Here is a 16,465-nt window from a genome sequence, read left to right as displayed (position 1 = left end):
TTTATTAAGTGCTTACTGTGTGCAAAGCACTGTTCTAAGCACTGGGGAGGTTACAAGGTGATCAGGTTGTCCCATGGGAGGCTCACAGTTTTAATCCTCATTTTCCAGATGAGGTAACTGAGGCCCAGAGAAGTGAAGTGACTTACCCAAAGTCACACAGCAAGTGGTGGAGCCGGAATTTGAACCCATGACCTCTGACTCCAAAGCCCGGGCTCTTTCCACTGAGGTGAAGCAGCATGGCCTAGTAGAATGATCTCAGCTCTTGAAATGGAGAGACCTGGGTTCTAATCCTATGTCACCACTTGCCCATTGGGTGACCTTGAGCACATTCATTCATTCAGTCGCATTTATTTAGCACTTACCGTGTGCAGAGCACTGTACTAAGTGCTTGGGAGGTACAAATCGGCAATGTATAGAGACGGTCCCTATGACTTAGCAGCATGGCCTGGTGGCTAGAACGTGGGGCTGGTGTCAGCAGTCCTGGGTTCTAATCCCAGCCCTGCAACTTGTCTGCTTTCTGACCTCCGGAAAGTTACTTAACTTCACTGTGCCTCAGTTACCTCGTCAGGAAAGTGGGGATAAAATACCTGCTCTTCCTCCCTCTTAGACGGTGTACAATCTGTTTACACTGTGTCTACCCCACCAGTGTGTGTTAAGCACACAACAAGTGCTTAACAGAAATAAAAACAAAAATTTAGCTTCCCTGTGCCTCGGTTCCCTCAACGGTACAATGGGGATTAAAGACATGTTGTCCTTCTCCCTTAGACTGTGAGCTCCACAGGGGACACATACTGTCCACTTAGCTGGTATTGACCCCAGCACTTAGTACATTGCTTGGTACATAATAAATCTCGTCTTGTCTTATGCTATCTTCTAGACCGTGAGCCCGCTGTTGGGTAGGGACCGTCTCTATACGTTGCCAACTTGGACTTCCCAAGCGCTTAGTCCAGTGCTCTGCACACAGTAGGCGCTCAATAAATACGATGGAATGAAGGAATGAATGAGTTGTCTTTGACCCTTAGTAATCTCTCCCGGAACGCCCCACCTCCACCTGCAATCGTTCTGGTACTGGATCCATAGAGTTTTCACGGTAAATGGGTAGGGACCGTCTCTATATGTTGCCAACTTGTGCTTCCCAAGCGCTTAGTCCAGTGCTCTGCACACAGTAGTGCTCAATAAATACGATGGAATGAAGGAATGAATGAGTTGTCTTTGACCTTTCGTAATCTCTCCCAGAACGCCCCACCTCCATCTGCAATCGTTCTGGTACTGGATCCATAGAGTTTTCACGGTAAATGGGAAGGGACCGTCTCTATATGTTGCCAACTTGGACTTCCCAAGCGCTTAGTCCAGTGCTCTGCACACAGTAGTGCTCAATAAATACGATGGAATGAAGGAATGAATGAGTTGTCTTTGACCCTTAGTAATCTCTCCCAGAACGCCCCACCTCCATCTGCAATCGTTCTGGTACTGGATCCATAGAGTTTTCACGGTAAATGGGAAGGGACCGTCTCTATATGTTGCCAACTTGGACTTCCCAAGCGCTTAGTCCAGTGCTCTGCACACAGTAGTGCTCAATAAATACGATGGAATGAAGGAATGAATGAGTTGTCTTTGACCCTTAGTAATCTCTCCCAGAACGCCCCACCTCCATCTGCAATCGTTCTGGTACTGGATCCATAGAGTTTTCACGGTAAATGGGAAGGGACCGTCTCTATATGTTGCCAACTTGGACTTCCCAAGCGCTTAGTCCAGTGCCCTGCACACAGTAAGTGCTCAATAAATACGATGGAATGAAGGAATGAATGAGTTGTCTTTGACCCTTAGTAATCTCTCCCAGAACGCCCCACCTCCATCTGCAATCGTTCTGGTACTAGATCCGTAGAGTTTTCATGGTAAATGGGTAGGGACCGTCTCTATACGTTGCCAACTTGGACTTCCCAAGCGCTTAGTCCAGTGCTCTGCACACAGTAAGCGCTCAATAAATACGATGGAATGAATGAGTTGTCTTTGACCCTTAGTAATGTCACGGACACATCTCTCCCAGAACGCCCCACCTCCATCTGCAGTCGTTCTGGTACTGGATCCAGAGAGTTTTCACGGTAAAAATGGGGAAATATTTTCCCACTGCCTCCTTTCACTCAGTTAACTTGAGTCTCCGCCCTCGACTCTCTCCCGTGTCGCTGCTGCCCGGCACGGGGGAGTTTTGACTTGTAGCAGATTGCCTTCCGCTCGCTAGCCGCAGTCCAAGCTAGGAGTGGAATGGATAGGCCTCTGCTTGACTCTCCCTCCTGTAGCCGAGACTGGTAGAGTACCGGAAACTTTCCAGGTACAAGCATGAGAGGGGACGTAATTAATACTTACAAATATTATTATTATTGTCAAAGGTGGGGCTGGGAAGGAAACGGCAATCAGGTCAGGCTGGTAGCAAATAATAATAATGGCATTTGTTAAGCGCTTACTATGCGCCAAGCACTGTTCTAAGCGGTGATAATAATGGCCTCTGTTAAGCACTTACTACATGCAAATCAATCAATCAATCAATCGTATTTACTGAGCGCTTACTGTGTGCAGAGCACTGTACTAAGCGCTTGGGAAGTCCAAGTCGGCAACGCATAGAGACAGTCCCTACCCAACAGCGGGCTCACAGTCTAGAAAGCACTGTTCTAAGCGCTGGAGAGGCTACAGAGTGATCAGGTTGTTCCACGGGGGGCTCACAGTCAATCGCCATTTTACAGATGAGGTAACTGAGGCCCAGAGAATAATAATAATAATAATGGCATTTATTAAGCACTTACTATGTGCAAAGCACTGTTCTAAGTGCTGGGGGGATACAAGGTGATCATGTTGTCCCACGTGGGGCTCACAGTCTTCATCCCCATTTTACAGATGAGGGAACTGAGGCCCAGAGAAGTGAAGTGACTTGCCCAAAGTCACACAGCTGACAAGTGGCGGAGCTGGGATTTGAACCCATGACCTCTGACTCCCAAGCCCGGGCTCTCTCCACTGAGCCACGCTGAAGGGAAGTGACTTGCCTGAAGTCACACAGCTGACAAGTGGTGGAGCTGGGATTTGAACCCATGACCTCTGACTCCCAAGCCCGGGCTCTCTCCACTGAGCCACGCTGAAGGGAAGTGACTTGCCCGAAGTCACACAGCTGACAAGTGGTGGAGCCGGGATTTGAACCCATGACCTCTGACTCCCAAGCCCGGGCTCTTTCCACTGAGCCACGCAAATGATCCTTATATGCGGGGCCTCAGAAAGGGAAACACGCTGACACACGCTCTCCACCCTCTGACAATCCCAGGAAGGGGCCATAAGGAGATTTCCCATTCTCTCTCCCTCTCCAAGAGGGTGCCATAAATCGCCCCACCAGTAAGGAATTTTATAGCTTGCCGCGCTCCATCCCTCCCAGCAGGAAGAGTGGGGACACAGTGTGACAGAAACTCATCTTCAAAGGCATATGTTTGTTTATTTTTTGCAGCTCCACTCTACGAGTGTTCCCTTTGCGCAAAAGTAATTGGCATCATTTAACGCCCTTCTGTTCTAATATGTTCACCCGGAGGCTCTTCGCTTCCCATCCCAGACCTCTGAATCAATCAATCGTCTGTATTGAGCGCTTACTGTGTGCAGAGCACTGTACTAAGCGCTTGAAAGAACCACAGGGCGATGGGCCAGCAGCCGTGTGGGTCACCTCCGCGGCGGCCACACCGGCGTTAAACCCTCACATTACGCCAAGAATTCAATCTGTTTCGGGTTCCTGCACCCTAACAGAAGCTGTTGCTGTGTTACTATTTTACAACAGGCTACTTCTGTTCGGATACAGGCTTTCCTCCGTAAGGCTTCCGTATCCGTGCGGGATACGTCGACCCAAGAAGGTCCGGGGACCGATAGCTTCGGACTTGAGCTGACTGATGAGCGGGCCTCGAACGGCCATCGCTCCGCATCCTCCTGACTGGAGAAAGAGGGGCTGATGGGAATATCCCTGGGATGTGCGCGTGATGGGGGTGAGGAAAGGCCCCGGTGGTCTTGAGGATGAGAAAACTGGCCGAGAGGAGAACTGGCTTAGGGCATGGTCTTGTGGAAAGCAAGGGGCTACGACTCCACTAATACCGATTCTGGTTCTAGCTCTACGGCGGGCCTGCCGTGCGATCTGGGGCAAGTCTAGACTATAAGCTCACTGCGGGCAGTGACTGTGTCTGTTTATTCCTTCATTCAATCGTATTTATTTCATTCATTCATTCAATCGTATTTATTGAGCGCTTACTGTGTGCAGAGCACTGTACTAAGCACTTGGGAAGTACAAGTCGGCAACATATAGAGACGGTCCCTACTTTCATTCATTCATTCATTCAATCGTATTTTTTGAGCGCTTACTGTGTGCAGAGCACTGTACTAAGCACTTGGGAAGTACAAGTCGGCAACATATAGAGACGGTCCCTACTTTCATTCATTCATTCATTCAATCGTATTTATTGAGAGCTGACTGTGTGCAGAGCACTGGACTAAGAGCTTGGGAAGTACAATTCGGCAACATATAGAGACGGTCCCTACCCAACAGTGGGCTCACAGTCTAGAAGGGGGAGACAGAGAACAAAACAAAACATATTAACAGAGTAAAATAAATAGAATAAATATGTACAAGTAAAATAAATAAATAGAGTAATAAATCCATACAAACATATATACATATATACAGGTGTTTTGGGGAGGGGAAGGAGGTAAGGCAGGGGGATGGAGAGCGGGATGAGGGGGAGAGGAAGGAGGGGGCTCAGTGTGGGAAGGCCTCCTGGAGGAGGTGAGCTCTCAGTAGGGCCTTGAAGGGAGGAAGAGAGCTAGCTTGGCGATGTGAGGAGGGAGGGCATTCCATTTATTTTACTTGTACATATCCATTCTATTTATTTTATTTTGTTAATATGTTTTGTTTTGTTCTCTGTCTCCCCCTTCTAGACTGTGAGCCCACTGTTGGGTAGGGACCGTCTCTATATGTTGCCAACTTGTACAGTGCTCTGTACACAGTAAGCGCTCAATAAATACGATTGATTGATTGATTGATTGATTGATTCCAGGCCAGGGGGATTACGTGGGCTGGGAGTTGACAGCGGGACAGGGGAGAACGAGGCATGGTGAGGTGTTTATTGTTATATTGTACTCTCCCAAGCTCTTACAATGCTTTGCACAGAGTAATAATACTAATAATAATGATGGCATTTGTTAGGCGCTTAAAACCATTGTTCTAAGCACTGGGGGGGGATACAAGGTGATCAGGTTGTCCCACGGGGGCTCACAATGTTAATCCCCATTTTACAGATGAGGTAACTGAGGCTCAGAGAAGTTAAGTGACTTGTCCAAGGTCACACAGCAGACATGTGGGCGAGCCGGGATTCGAACCCATGACCTCTGACTCCAAAGCCCGGGCTCTTTCCACTGAGCCACGCTGCTGCCACCCAAAGATTGTAACTTCTTCATCTGGTCTGGTGTGGGATTGTAGAAATATGATGAGGTCCTTGGACAAAAATCCCACTGAAAGAGATGCAATAAATGAAGCAGCAGTGGCTCCTCCCATTTCCAAATGATATCTCCTCCCCAATTCAATTTCCGGCTCCCTCTGCTCAATGACTCCAGGTGTACAAGCATCCAGGTCTCTCTATCTTTAATAATAATAATAATAATAATAATGGCATTTATTAAGCGCTTACTATGTGCAAAGCACTGTTCTAAGCGCTGGGGAGGTTACAAGGTGATCAGGTTGTCCCACGGGGGGCTCACAGAGAAGCACCGTGGCTCAGTGGAACGAGCCCTGGCTTTGGAGTCAGAGGTTATGGGTTCAAATTCCGGGCTCCGCCAATTGTCAGTTGTGTGACTTTGGGCAAGTCACTTCACTTTTATGGGCCTCAGTGACCCCATCTGCAAAATGGGAATTAAGACTGTGAGCCCTCCGTGGGACAACCTGATCACCTTGTAACCTCCCCAGCGCTTAGAACAGTGCTTTGCACATAGTAAGCGCTTAATAAATGCCATCATTATTATTATCATTAATCCCCATTTTCCAGATGAGGTCACTGACACCCAGAGAAGTGAAGTGACTTGCGCAAAGTCACACAGCTGACAAGTGGCGGAGCCGGGAATAGAACCCATGACCTTTGACTCCAAAGCCCAGGCTCTTTCCACTGAGCCACGCTGCTGCCACCCAAAAATTATAACTTCTTCATCTGTTTTGGCGTTGGATTGTAGAAATAGGATGAGGTCCTTGGACCAAAATTCCACTGAAAGAGATGCAATAAATGAAGCAGCAGTGGCTCCTCCCGTTTCCAAATGATATCTCCTCCCCAGTTCAACTTCCGGCTCCCTCTGCTCCAGGTGTACAAGCATCCAGGTCTCTCTGTCTATCTTTAATAATAATAATAATAATAATGGCATTTATTAAGTGCTTACTATGTGCCAAGCACTGTTCTAAGCGCTGGGGGAGGTTACAAGGTGATCAGGTTGTCCCACGAGGGGCTCACACTCTTCATCCCCATTTTCCAGGTGAGGTCACTCCGGGTGTACAAGCATCCTGGTCTCTCTGTCTATCTTTCGGTTGTTCACACTCTGAGATGGGAACACCCAATGCTCTGCACACCTAGAATAGCACCCATCCTCAGCTGTACACACTCAGGACTCCGCACATTCCCACCCAAAGTTCTGCACACCGAGAATTGTATGGATAGGGAACTCTACCCACCTGCTTTCCACACCTGTATCTCTGCACCTCAGTCAATAATAATAATAATAATTGGCATTTGTTAAGCGCTTACTATGTGCAAAGCACTGTTCTAAGCGCTGGGGAGGATACAGGGTGATCAGCTTGGCCCATGTGGGGCTCACAGTCTTCATCCCCATTTTACAGATGAGGTAACTGAGGCCCAGAGAAGTTGTGACGTGCCCAAGATCACACAGCAGACATGTGGTGGAGTCGGGATTCGAACCCATGACCTCTGAGTCCAAAGCCCGTGCTCTTTCCACTGAGCCACGCTGCTTCTCAGTTGTGCACACCCAGAACTCTGCCAATTCCCACCCGAAGTTCTACACACCTGGAATTAATTCTATGTGTACTGTGTGCAGAGTACTCTTCAGATACACCCCACTACACGATCATTTGAAAATTCATTCATTCCTTCAATCGTATTTATTGAGCGCTTACTGTGTGCAGAGCACTGGACTAAGCGCTTGGGAAGTCCAAGTGGGCAACATACAGAGACGGTCCCTACCCAACAACAGGCTCACAATCTAGAATCTTCTAGATCTTCACAGTCTTCTAGACTATGAGCCCACTGTTGGGTAGGGACCGTCTCTATATGTTGCCAACTTGTACTTCCCAAGCGCTTAGTACAGTGCTCTGCTTACAGTAAGTGCTCAATAAATACGATGGAATGAATAGAAGGGGGAGACAGACAAGAAAACAAAACATGTCGACAGGTGTCAAGTCGTCAGAACAAAATGTGACTGAATTGCCAATAGCTGTATCGTGGGGTGCTTACCTATTGTAAATTAGGATCCAGTCCAAAACCTCTGGGAAAGTAATGTAAAATTTCTTTTATAATAATAATAATGGCATTTATTAAGCGCTCACTATGTGCAAAGCACTGTTCTAAGCGCTGAAGCACTGTTCTAAGCGCTGCTTTTCAGAGAAGCAGTGTGGCTCAGTGGAAAGAGCCTGGGCTTTGGAGTCAGAGGTCACGGGTTCTAATCCCGGCTTCGCCACTTATCGGCTGTGTGACTTTGGACAAGTCACTTAGCTTCTCTGGGCCTCAGTTCCCTCATCTGTAAAATGGGGATTAAGATTGTGAGCTCCACATGGGACAACCTGATCACCCTGTATCCTCCCCCCCTTAGAACAGTGTTTTGCACATAGTAAGTGCTTAACAAATACCATTATTATTATATGGAACTCTACACACCTGGGGCTCTGCACACCCAGAATACCACCCGTCCGCAGCTGTGCACATCCTGAACTCTGCACACTCCCACCCAAAGTTCTGAACACCTAGAATTCTATATATATATTCATTCAATCGTATTTATTGAGCACTTACTGTGTGCAGAGCACTGTACTAAGCGCTTAATATACATGTATATTGTACTTAACTTGTACTTCCCAAGGGCTTAGTACAGTGCTCTGCACACAGTAAGTGCTCAATAAATACAATTAAATGTATATATACATGTTTCATATACATGTATATGAATTGTACACACCTGGATCTCTACACACCTCGGGTTGCGCACACCTAGAATGGCACCCATCCTCAGGTGTGGACACACAGAACTCTGCACACTCCCACCCAAAGTTCTGCACACCTAAAATACTATGTATATGGAACGCAATAATAATAATAATGGCATTTATTAAGCGGTTACTATGTGCAAAGCACTGTAGGTCACAAGGGGATCAGGTTGTCCCACGGAGGGCTCACAGTCTTAATCCCCATTTTACAGATGAGGTCACTGGGGCAGAGAGAAGTGAAGTGACTTGCCCGAAGTCACACAGCTGACAATTGGCAGAGCTGGGATTTGAACCCATGACCTCTGACTCCAAAGCCCGGGCTCTTTCCATTGAGCCACGCAGCTTCTGGGGTACACACCTGGCTTTCTGCACACCTGAAATTCTGCACACCCAGTGTGGAAAAAAAGGGCTGGCAGAGTACTTAAGTACTAAGCACAGGACACTGGAAACATTTTTCTACCTCCTCACGCGAAGCCACAGAGATAGCCGAGGGCACCTTTCTTCAGTTTCTGCTCTCCTTAATCACATTTTCCCTTCCCCAATTTCCAACTTGTACTTCCCAAGCGCTTAGCGCAGTGCTCTGCACACAGTAAGCGCTCAATAAATGCGATTGAATGAATGAATGAATGAATGGATCGATGAAAGGAGGATGACACCTCTGTTCATTGGTGTGTTGTGAATAATAATCGCAGCATGCCAGGCTTCAGAGAATTGAAAATGCCCATCCCAATTGACCCCTGTTGGGTAGGGACTGTCTCTATATGTTGCCAATTTGTACTTCCCAAGCGCTTAGTACAGTGCTCTGCACATAGTAAGCGCTCAATAAATACGATTGATGATGATGATGATGAAGATTTGGTGAAAGGGTGTTTTCCCAATTGGGCCCCATTAAGGAAAAGGGTGGGGCGTGGGAGGAGCCCTTTGAGCTTCTACTGGTAAAATGAAATGTGGAATGAAACTTCAAAAATGATCACCTAGTGAGGCAGAGCAGGGACATATGAAGATACAAATGCGCAGTTTCAACTTAGGAGGTAATAATAATAATAATAATGATAGCATTTATTAAGCACTTACTATGTGCAAAGTACTGTTCTAAGCGCTGGGTAATAATGGGACGCAGCATGGCTCAATGGAAAGAGCCCGGGCTTTGGAGTCAAAGGTCATGGGTTTGAATCCCGGCTCCACCACATGTCAGCTGTGTGACCTTGGGCAAGTCACTTAACTTCTCTGAGCCCCAGTTCACTCAGCTATCAAATGGGGATTAAGACTGTGAGCCCCACGTGGGACAACCTAACCTAATCACCTTGTATCCCCCCAGTGATTAGAACAGTGCTTGGCACATAGTTAGCGCTTAACAAATGCTGTCATTATTATTATTATTATTATTATTATTATTATTATTATTATTATTATTAAGCACTTACTATGTGCAAGGCACTGTTCTAAGCGCTGGGGAGGATACAAGGTGATCAGGTTGTCCCACGGCGGGCTCACAGTCTTCATCCCCATTTTACAGATGAGGGAACTGAGGCCCAGAGAAGTTAAATGACTTGCCCAAAGTCACACCGCTGACAAGTGGCGGAGCCGGGATTTGAACCCATGACCTCTGACTCCAAAGCCCGTGTTCTTTCCACTGAGCCACACTGCAGCATGGCCCAGTAGACAGAACATTCATTCATTCAATCATATTTATCAAGTGCTTACTGGGTGCACAGCACTGTACTAAACGCTTGGGAAGTCCAAGTCGGCAACGTATAGAGATGGTCCCTACCCAACAACGTGCTCACAGTCTAGAAGGGGAACACAGGCCTGTGAATCACAAGGACCTGGATTCGAATCCCAGGCCCACCACTTGTCTGCTATGTGACTTCAGGCAAGTCACATAACTTCTCTGGGCCTCAGTTGCCTCATCTGTAAAATGGGGGCAGAGACTGTGCCCAACCTGATTAGCGTGTTTCTACCCAGTGCTTAGTACAGCGCATGGCGCATGGTAAGTGCTTAACGAATACTTTAAAAAAAAAAGTCACCGCCGCTAGGAATCGGAGAAGGAAAAGGCTTTCCAGACTTGGAAGTGGAACCGAGGGGCGAAGGCGTGGAAAGAACTCCAACTGGCAGTCACGGTAAGATTAATTCAACCTTCCCCTTTCCCTCATTTCCTCACACCCCAGTCCCCCTCCGCCCCAGGATAAAAGTCAGTCAGTCAAAAGTCAGTTATTGAGTGCTTACTATGTGCACAGCACAGTACTGAGACCTGAGGAGAGTGCAAAATAATATAACAGACACATCCCCTGCCCACAGTGAGCTCATGATCTAGAGGGGAAGGCAGACATTAATATCAATAAATAAGGGACAGATATGTACATAACTGTCGTGGGGCTGGGAGGGGAGATGAATAAAGGAAGCAAGTCAGGCGGTGCAGAAAGGAGTTGAAGAAAAGGGAAAAGAGGGCTTAGTCAGGAGGAGATGAGCCTTCAATAAGGCTTTGAAGAGGGAGAGAGTGATAATAGCCCCTTTTGGTGTGAGCCACCTCTTCCTGCCTCTTCTTTCGGTGCTGGAATTAGCCCGACCCGACACTCAAGGCCGAGGAACAGTGACGTCTGGGAAATCTGGGGCCAAACCAAGGAAGAAGTCATTTTCCAGCCAGGCAGTTTTCTGCCAATGTCTGCAAGGGCCCAGAGGACCCAGGAGGATCCCAGGATTGGTCTTGTCCATAAATAGCCCTAATTCTGACTCAGGTCCCAGTTCCTCTAATAAAGTTTCCTGGCCTGCCATGGGCTTGGTAGACTCTCAGAAAGAGGGATCAGATTGAAGTGAATTGGATTGGAGTCGGGGAGAGGGATGTCTCCTGGAAGATCAGCCATGCTCTCTTTCCATTGCTAGCGAATTTCCCTTCTGGCAGCGGAATTCGGCTCTGCTGAAGTCATTCCCCAGTATCCAAATTTTCCAGTGGATTTCCTGAACGCCCTCAGGAATCGGCACAGACGGTTCCCTTCTTTCTCCTCCGACTCCCGCCACTGACACTGGGATCGATCCTAGCCTTCACTGGGCATCCACAATGATGAGAGCAATCATTCGATGGTCCGTAAGGAGCATTTACTATCTGAACATTATTATTATATATTATAATACTGATGATGATAATAATAATGATAGTAGTGGCATTTTTTCAGCGCTTACTATGTGCCAAACACTGTACTAGGCGCTGGGATAAATACAAGATAATCAGGACCAGAAACAGACCCTGTCCCATGTAGGACTCTAAGTCTAAATAGGGGGGAGAAAGGGTATGAATCCTCATTTTACAGATGAGGAAACCGTTGTCCCGAGAAGTTGTGACTTGCCCAAGGTCGAAGAGCGGGCAAGGGCCAAGCCCTGTACTAAGCGCTTGGGCGAGTGCAATAGAGTTGTCCTCAAGGAGATTCCAACCCAACGGATTACCAGTCATTCAATTGTATTTATCGAGGGCTTTCTGTGTGCAAAACACTGTACTAAGCGCTTGCCATGCAGAGGACAGGATCTAGCTGGTGTCTTCAGGCCAACCCCATTTCCTCCTCTCCAGCATGCTCTGTCTTCTTCTTCCCATAACTCCTCCGAACGTCCCTAGCTGGGGCTCCTTTCCCTGGCCTCCCCCCACTCCCACGGTACAAATGTGCATTTCTGAAAGGTAACTCTCAAATGGCAACTGGGCATGTGCTTCTTAAGAGTAAAGAGAATGAAAAGCACAAGATAAAAAAGATCAACAGTTTAACGACAAATGGCAGGTGTGCTTGATCTGTGGAGGAGCCAAAACGTTTTGACTTGAAACAACCACCGACGAGTCCCCTGAAAAAAGCCAATGGGAAAAGTTTTAGAGGATTCAGCCCAAAGGACATCATGAAAAGATGAAAACACGGTTAAACGTTTCTGAATATTACACGCACAGACACACCCAACCCATTTCTAGACTGAACCCGCTGCTGGGTAGGGACCGTCTCTATACGTTGCCCACTTGTACTTCCCAAGTGCTTAGTACGGTGCTCTGCACACAGTAAGCGCTCAAAAAATACGATTGAATGAGCGGGGAGAATGATGTCTGTAGTTGTAAATCTGTGGTATCTACCTGTATCCTAATCCTCCTCGACCACTCAGCTGCCTTTGACACTGTGGACCATCCCCTTCTCCTCAACATGTTATCCAACCTTGGCTTCACAGACCTTGTCCTCTCCTGGTTCTCTTATCTCTCCGGCCGTTCATTCTCAGTCTCCTTTGCGGGCTCCTCCTCCCCCTCCCATCCCCTTACTGTAGGGGTTCCTCAAGGGTCAGTTCTCGGTCCCTTTCTGTTCTCTATCTACACTCACTCCCTTGGTGACCTCATTCGCTCCCACGGCTTCAACTATCATCTCTACGCTGATGACTCCCAAATCTACATCTCCTCCTCGGTTCTCTCTCCCTCCCTCCGGGCTCGCATCTCCTCCTGCCTTCAGGACATCTCCATCTGGATGTCTGCCCGCCACCTAAAGCTCAACATGTCCAAGACTGAGCTCCTTATCTTCCCTTCCGAACCCTGTCCTCTCCCTGACTTTCCCTCCCTTCTGATCTCCCATCCTCCTGTCTCTCCCTGTTTCAGTCTCTACTTCACTCTGCTGTCCGGATTATCTTTGTACAGAAACGGTCTGGGCATGTGACCCCCCCTCCTCAAAAATCTCCAGTGGCTGCCTGGCAACCTACAAATCAAGCACAAACTCCTCAATCTCGGTTTGAAGGTTCTCCATCACCTCGCCCCGTCTTACCTCACCTCCCTTTTCTCCTTCTCCAGCCCAGCCCTCACACTCCGTTCCTCTGCCGCTAACCCCCTCAATGTGCCTCGTTCTCACCTGTCCCACCGTTGACCTCCGGCCCACGTTTTACCTCTGGCCTGGAATGCCCTCCCTCCGCACATCCTCCAAAATAGTTCTCTTCCCCCCCCTTTAAAGCCCTACTGAGAGCTCACCTCCTCCAGGAGGCCTTCCCAGACTGATGCCCCCCTTATCCTCTGCTCCTCCTCCCATCCCCATCGCCCCCACTTCCTCTCTCTACCCTCCCTTCTTCCCCTCCCCATAGCACTTGTGTATATTTGTACATATTTACTACTCTATTTTATTAATGATGCATATATAGCTATAATTCTATTTTTTGATGGTATTGACACCTGTCTACTTGTTCTGTTTTGCTGTCCGTCTCCCCCTTCTAGACTGTGAGCCCGCTGTTGAGTGGGGACCGTCTCTATATGTTGCCAACTTGTACTTTCCAAACGCTTAGAACAGTGCTTTGCACGTAGTAAATGCTAAGCAAGTACCGTCATTATTATTATATAAGACAGAGACTATGTGCAACCTCGTTATCTTGTGTTTATCCCCTGCTCTTAGTATGTTCTTTGGTGCGTAGTAAGCATAGTGTGGTAGATACAGCACTGTCCTGGGAGTTAGAAGGTCATGGGTTCTAATCTAGACTCCGCCACGTCTTCTGGGTGACCTTGGGCAAGTCATTTCCCTTCCCTGGGCCTCAGTTACCTCATCGGGAAAATGGGGATGGAGACTGCAAGCCCCACATGGGACAGGGCCTGTGTCCAACCTGATTTGCTTGTATCCACCCCAGTGCTTAGTACAGTGCCTGGCACATGGTATTCCTTAACAAATACCATGATTATTATTATTATTAAGTACTTAATAAGGACTATCATTCTTATAGACATTATTATTATTAAGTTGAATGACTTTGCTCAACTTGATGCCCCAACTCTGGGAGAGTCCTGTGGCAGAGGTCAGGGGGTTCAGGGAGAAGAGAAAGTTTTCTCATCCCTTCCGTTGTTCTGTATTATCCCAAGCACTTAGTACAGCACTCTACACTCTTCTCAATAAATACCACCGATTGATTGATTGATTGATCCATTGGACCCAATGAGAGGAGAGGATCTGGCTGAACCCTGGAGGAGGAAGAAGAGGTAAAAGTGAAATCCTAAATGCAAATTCCAGCCTCTTTTCTCCTAAAGAGAAGAGAAATATAAGTTCCAGATGTGTAGACTTCAGCATGGGTTTCCAAAGTATGATCCAGCCAAGGTTAGGATTTATTTTTCCTTCGCAATCATGGGATGGGTTGGAATGGTAATAGGAGCGGATTCCAAGATCAACTAATCAGCCTATTGCACTGGGAAAGAAAGCCTGCATAAGCAATTGCTCCCCCACCCAAATTATTTAATGTGATGCCCGGTACCGTAATAATTTGGGCATTTATTAAGTGATGACTCTATGTTAAGCGCTGGGGTAAGCACAAGACTTTGAGAGCAGGCACAGTCCTGACATACTTGGGGAATCACAATCTAGCTTTTCCCCATTTCATGGCTGAGAAAATAAGCCCAGGGAGGTTAAGTGATTCCCCCGTCGCCACCCAGTAGAGCAGTGGCAGAGCTGAAATTCAAACTCGTGATCTTGGGTAGGGACTGTCTCTATATGTTACCAACTTGTACTACCCAAGCGCTTAGTACAGTGCTCTGAACACAGTAAGCGCTCAATAAATACAATTGATTGATTGATTGGACTCTTCCTGCACTTTCTCCCCCCTGCCTCCAACTGCCATCTTAAGCCCTAATTTCCTTTTTTCTCACTCACCCTGACTTGCTCCTTTTACTCACCCCCACCCAGCCCCGCCGCACCTATGTATGGAGCCATATTTTTTTTTTATTTCTATTAAAGCCTGTCTCCCCCTTTAGACTGTAAGCTCATTGTGGGCAGGGAATGTGTCTGTTATAATGTTGTGTTTTACTCACCCAAGCACTTAGTACAGCACTCTGCACACAGTAAACACTCAGTATGGCTTAGTGGCAAGAGCACGGCCTTGGGAGTCGAAGATTGTGGGTTCTAATCCTGGCACTGCCACTTTTCATTCATTCAATCATATTTATTGAGCGCTTACTGTGTGCAGAGCACTGTGCTAAGCCCTTGGGAAGTATTAGTTGGCAACACATAGAGACGGTCCCTACCCAAAAATGGGCTCACGGTCTAGAAGGAGGAGACGGACAACAAAACAAAACATATGGACAGGTGTCAAGTCATTAGAATAAATAGAAATAAAGCTACATGCACATAGTAAATATGTACAAGTAAAATAAATAGAGTAATAAATCTGTAGAAACATATATACGGGTGCTGTGGGGAGGGGAAGGAGGTAGGGTGGGGGGATGGGGAGGGGGAGAGGAAAAAGGGGGCTCAGTCTGGGAAGGCCTCCTGGAGGAGGTGAGCTCTCAGTAGGACTTTGAAGGGAGGAAGAGAGCTAGCTTGGCAGATGTGCAGAAGGAGGGCATTCCAGGCCAGGGGGAGGACGTGGACCGGGGGTAGACGGCGGGACAGGCGAGAGCGAGGCACGGTGAGGAGGTTAGTGGTGGCAGAGGAGCGGAGGGTGCAGGCTGGGCCGGAGAAGGAGAGAAGGGAGGTGAGGTAGGAGGGGGCGAGGGGATGGACAGCCTTGAAGCCCAGGGTGAGGAGTTTCTGCCTGATGCGCAGATTGATTGGTAGCCACTGGAGATTATTGAGGAGGGGAATAATATGCCCAGAGCGTTTCTGGACAGAGATGATCCGGGCAGCAACGTGGAGTATAGACTGCAGTGGGGAGAGATAGGAGGATGGGAGATCGGAGAGGAGGCTGATGCAGTAATCCAGTCAGGATAGGATGAGAGATTGAACCAGCAGGGTAGCAGTTTGGGTGGAGAGGAAAGGGTGGATCTTGGCGATGTTGCGGAGGTGAGACTGGCAGGTTTTGGTGACAGATTGGATGTGAAGGGTGAACGAGAGTGCAGAGTCGAGGATAATAATAATAATGATGATGATGGTATTTGTTAAGTGCTTACTATGTGCAAAGCACTGTTCTAAGCACTGGGGAGGTTATAAGGTGATCAGGTTGTCCCACAGGGGGCTCACAGTTTTTAATCCCCATTTTACAGTTGAGGGAACTGAGGCACAGAGAAGTTAAGTGACTTGCCCTGTCACACAGCTGACAATTGGCGAAGCCAGGATTTGAACCTATGACCTCTGACTCCCAAGCCTGTGCTCTTTCCATTGAGCCACGCTGCTTCTCAGGATGACACCAAGGTTGCAGGCTTGTGAGACGGGAAGGATGGTGGTGCTGTTTACAGTGACGGGAAAGTCAGGGAGGGGGCAGGGTTTGGGAGGGAAGATAAGGAGTTCAGTC

The 16,465-nt window shown here is 47.8% G+C and overlaps 1 non-coding gene across 1 annotated transcript; it reads right to left on the bottom strand.

Annotated features, from left to right (window-relative positions):
* Positions 1 to 2,209: 2,209 nt before the first annotated feature.
* LOC119927417 lies at positions 2,210 to 2,347 on the bottom strand. Its single transcript, XR_005450423.1, has one exon. It is a non-coding gene; the product is annotated as a small nucleolar RNA SNORA7 (small nucleolar RNA).
* Positions 2,348 to 16,465: the final 14,118 nt, after the last annotated feature.

Source organism: Tachyglossus aculeatus, chromosome 4 (assembly GCF_015852505.1).
Source record: "Tachyglossus aculeatus isolate mTacAcu1 chromosome 4, mTacAcu1.pri, whole genome shotgun sequence".
Taxonomy (NCBI): domain Eukaryota; kingdom Metazoa; phylum Chordata; class Mammalia; order Monotremata; family Tachyglossidae; genus Tachyglossus; species Tachyglossus aculeatus.
The sequence above is the reverse complement of the archived record's forward strand: the minus strand, read 5'-3'. Positions and strand labels throughout refer to the sequence as shown.